The sequence below is a fragment of the Leopardus geoffroyi genome, chromosome B1 (genome assembly GCF_018350155.1).
Source record: "Leopardus geoffroyi isolate Oge1 chromosome B1, O.geoffroyi_Oge1_pat1.0, whole genome shotgun sequence".
In the NCBI taxonomy this organism is placed as follows: domain Eukaryota; kingdom Metazoa; phylum Chordata; class Mammalia; order Carnivora; family Felidae; genus Leopardus; species Leopardus geoffroyi.
Window position 1 is genome coordinate 122,432,975 of NC_059327.1, and position 4,969 is coordinate 122,437,943.

Genomic DNA, 4,969 nt, shown 5'->3' on the forward strand with positions numbered 1-4,969 from the left:
TTATGGACTATATTTCTTATTTTTAGAAATCATTCTTTACTTTTAAAATTTTAAAAGAAAAAACTGAGGTACTGATAAAGTCCCCATGTGTGTGTTTTCTGTCCATGCTGCCAGGAAGCCAAATCAAAAGCCACAAAAAAAAAGTGCTCGAGAATGTGTGTAGATGAGAAAGTGATTTATTTACAGATCAAAGTCTTTCTTTCATGAAGCTACCAAACTTTTTCATTCTACACCTGAAACTAATATTACACTATAAGTTAATTGAAATTTAAATAAAAACTTGGGGGGGAAAGGTCACCATTTTTTTCTTTGTTATGGAACTCAGATTGTAAAAAGGAAAAAAAAAGGTTTTGTTGCATTTTTGATACTGGATTGAGGCTTTTGTCCTCTTTTTTCATATATCTATGTAAAAAAAAATTCTGTCCACTGTTTACTATGAGATTAGTATTACAATTTAGGTAAACAAATTTTGTATTGCTTGATAAACTATTATAAATTTAAAAAGATTTCTTTACCTCAATTAACTGAAAGTAATGGATCAATAAACCTACGAAAGATGCTTTCATTAAAAAAAATTAAAAAAAAATTACTCTACCAGGACAACACAGCTTCATAAAGATTAGACAGGATGATGCTGTGAAAGGGCTCTGTCAACTGTGGAGCGCCATGTAAAGGTAGGGCATAGTTTAATTGTTTTGTCAAAGAGGCTGAAGGAGACATTTAGGGTGAAGGCGGCCTTCAGAATGACCCTAAGAAAACACCCTGAAATACTGTGGATCCCATATTACTCAGCGTGCCAATGTTTTATACTGGTGCTGCTGATAAGAGATCCAGAAAAAGAAGGTATGGTTCTAAATTTAAAATCATGAGAGTGGGCGTAAAATCCTTCTGGTTTCCCAGAGGCCTGTATTAATCTCCACCCTCCTTCCTCCCAGGTCATGGGTAGCAAGTAAAGAGTGGGACATAGGTGGGCATGTCAGTATATTCACAGAGTGGCACAGTCCTCCATGGGGTGTCTGGGGAAGTTGGGGGTAGGTGCCTTCTGCATCTAGCACTGGCTATTTGTATTGACATTGATGGAAAAGGAGGCAAGTTGAAATCAAAGTATACAAATGGAGTGGCTGGTATCCTGATAGGCCTATAATGGTGCATATACTCAGGGTGTACTGCTGGTCTCCAGCAATAAAAATTTTGACTCTAGAAACAAAAATTTCCATATTCACTGGCCTCCCTTAAGAAAATATAACTCTTAATGTACATACTTACTTTTAGCCAGCCGTAACAAGCTCGATCAAAATTAAGAAAATTTTCAGTTTGCAGAGTAATAATTTCATGTTGACGGTTTATCTAATAGTTCTGATAAAATGAAACAGTTCCCACTGAAATATTAAATAAACAAAAAGCAATACAATTGAACTCTTAACTAACCTTTGCCATTTTACAAATCACATAAGCTGGTTTAGTATTAGAAAGAAAGTCATTTGGAAAAATTCATTAGAAAATCACTCAGAAGTTGAAGCAGAGTGAGAGCAAGTCTGTATTTGAAAATTACATTTCTTAGACATTTGACTAGTTAATTCTGTTAAATTATTATTTCACAAATAATCTCTATTAAGTAGTCTTGAAAAATGTTAAAGTCACAATTTTATTGATGTATATTAAGTTCTATTTGTCAAATACCTAGTGATATTCAGGAAACGGGTCAATAAATAAAAAGAGAAACCAAAGTAAGTGGGGAAAGTATAAAAGCAGAATTAGAACACTATACTTGGGGCCAAACGCTATTTTGATGAGGTTAATGGTGATATATGTGGACTTGGTTTGATCATTTTATTCACTTGGGACCCAGTGTCCAAAAGACCATTTGCACAGCTCTATCAGAATCAAGAGAACACAGAAGCTGCTTAATAATTCACTAAGTTACCTCATAAACAATGATAACTAGAGAGAAAAAACCATTTGGTTTCCTTGTCTAGACTTAGTCTTTCAGGCAGTTGGTATCTCAAAAAATAATTCAGTAGATTTATTAGAAATAAAAGTATGAAAGATCACCAGATAATTGTTACCTAAATATGATGCTTAAAGACTGCCACTCACCCAGAAACCAATAATTTACACTGTTTTTGAACATATTCAATTAGGTTAAGGAGTTATAACTACAATTTCAAAGCAAAAAAAATTTTAGTTCATTCTAAATTTAAATAATAAATGTCCCAGGAAGCAGTTAAGATGGAGGAGTAGGGAGACCCTAGGCTTGCCTCTTCCCTCAAACACAGCTAGATAAGTATCAAAACATTTTGAACACCCAGGAAATCGATCTGAGGACTGAGAGAGCAAAAATACACAACTGGAGGTGAAAAAAACACCACATTGTGGAAGGCAGGAGCTGCGGAAAGTTGACTTGAGGGAGAGAAGAGCTGTGGGTGCTGCAAATGGGAGGGAGCCCTGATAATGGAGAGAGAAGTGACAGAGAGAGAAAGAATGAAAGTGTGTGGAGGGAACTGCATACGAAAAACTCTTCCCTGAGATTGAAGGTAGGGGCCAAGATGGTGGAGCAGCATGGAAATTCTCTGATTCTTTCACCCCTGAAATGCAGCTAGATCAGCACCATACCATTTTGCACACCTAGAAAATTGATCTAAGGACTAACACAACAATCTGCATAACTTGAGCCACAGAACTCAGCAGGTAGGCAGCACAGAGAGGTGAACTGGGGGAGAGAAGCTGCAGAGGGCAGGGAGATATTTTGTTTGCAGAGAGAGGACGGAGTGAGCGGGGAGAGAATAGGAACAGCCCTCCCCCCAAAAGCAGCTGGAGAGAAAAAAAGAGTGGAAACACCCATAAGGAACTGAACAAGAAAAAGAAAAAGGAGAAAAGAGAAGGTTTCATTACCATTAGGACTCTATAAGCAGAGAAGCACATCAGAAACTCTGTAGCTCAATACCTGGTGGGGCTCTGGTGGGTACAGTGAATCCCCAGGAGCAGACAGCAAGGTCTGAGGCCCATAGGGGAGAGGCAGTTCCCCTGTCAGGAAGACATTTGGTAGAGGCCTTATAGCCTACCCACAGGAAATGGTCCCAATGGACCCCAGATTACAGCCATGTTTGCTGGTGTTGGAACAAAGACATTAGGGTGCAGTGAAGCCTAGTGCCACATGTGTGATTTACCATAGTCCCTGAACTACTGCTGCTATATGATCAAGTGAAATTTTTCAGGGGTGGACTGGCACCCAACCACAGTTTCCGGGCCTCTGCAATGACACAGTCGCATAAGCATTTTGGGGGTGGGCCAGCACCTGGCCATTGCTCAATGAGGCCCTCCCCCAGAGTGTCAGAATGGGTCCAAGCCACAGGGCCCTCAGAAGGGGTTTGGAAACACAGCCCCATCTGAGATAAAATTCAGGAGGTAGGTGCTGCTTGACAGGCTGACAGGTTGGTTGCAGACAGTGTAGAAGTGGGAAGTGGACAGAAGCTGGAAACAAATGAAGGGTGCTTGATTGCCGATTGGCGAGAGCACAGAGTTCTGATGCTAGAGACTGAGAAGATGGGTGATGCCTTTTTCACCCCTCCCACGCATGCACATACATGTGTATGTGGCCACATAGATATACCCTAGTAAACTAGGCAGCACCGCCTAGTGGAGAACGGAGCCATTACACCAAGCCCCATCCAACTGCCTCAAGCAAGCCCTAGAGGACCACTACAAGTCTCCCGCCCTACTTAGTATACCGACTATAAAGTGTTTCATAGTTTGACTTCTGGAGGGGAAATGGATGTAATTTCCCTCAGATATCATTCTGTTTTATGGTCCATTTATTCATTTTTTTTCTTATTCTTGGATACAGAAAAGGAAGAAATTCATTTTTATTTTCCATTTTTATAAAAAAGATTTTTCTTATTTCTAATATTTTTTATTTTTTTTTGCAAATTTTTAAGTCTATTTTACTTTCTTCACTCCATTTTATTCTATTTTATTGCATACATTTTTTAAGAATTTTAAACATTTTCTTATTTTTTTTTCCTCTTTTTTTCTTTTCTTTCCCTTTCATCTCTATTCTACCAAGCTTCTTTCAACAACTCAATCAAAACACACCTAGGATATAGCTTCCTTTATTTGATTTTTTTAGAGTTGTTTTTAATTTTTTTTAACTTATTTTTTTATTCTATTAATTCTTTTTCTTCCTCCAAAATGATGAAATGAAAGAATTCACCCTAAAAGAAAGAACAGAGACAGCCAGGGACTTAAACAACACAGATATAAGTAAGATGTCTGAACCAGAATTTAGGATCACAATAGTAAGAATACCAGCATAGATCCCTTTCTGCAAAGATAAAAGAAGTAAAATCTAGTCAGGAAGAAATTAAAAATGCAATAACTGAGATGCAATCTCAAATGGATGCCATGGTGGCAAGGATGGATGAAGCAGAACAGCAAATTTGTGATATAGAGGACAAACTTATGGAGAATAATGAAGCAGAAAAAAAGAGGGAGACTAAGGCAAAAAAGCACGATGTAAGATTTAGAGAACTCAGTGACTTATTAAAAAGGAATAACATCCAAATCATAGGGATGCCAGAAGATGAAGAAAGAGAAAAAGGGGTAGAAGGTTTATGTAAGCAATTCATAGCAGAAAAACTTTCCTAACCTGGGGAAAGACACAGACATCAAAATCCAGGAAGCACAGAGAACTCCCATTAAATTCAACAAAAACCAACCATCGGCAAGACATATCATTGTCAAATTCACAAAATACTCAGGCAAGGAAAGAATCATGAAAGCAGCAAGGGGAAAAAAAGCCCTTAACCTACAAGGGAGACAGATTAGGTTTGCAGCAGACCTAGCCACAGAAACTTGGCAGTCTGGAAAGGAGTGGCAGGATATTTTCAATGTGCTAAATTGAAAAAGTACATAGCCAATAAATCTTTACCCAGCAAGGCTGTAATTCAAAATACAAGGAAAAACAAAGAGT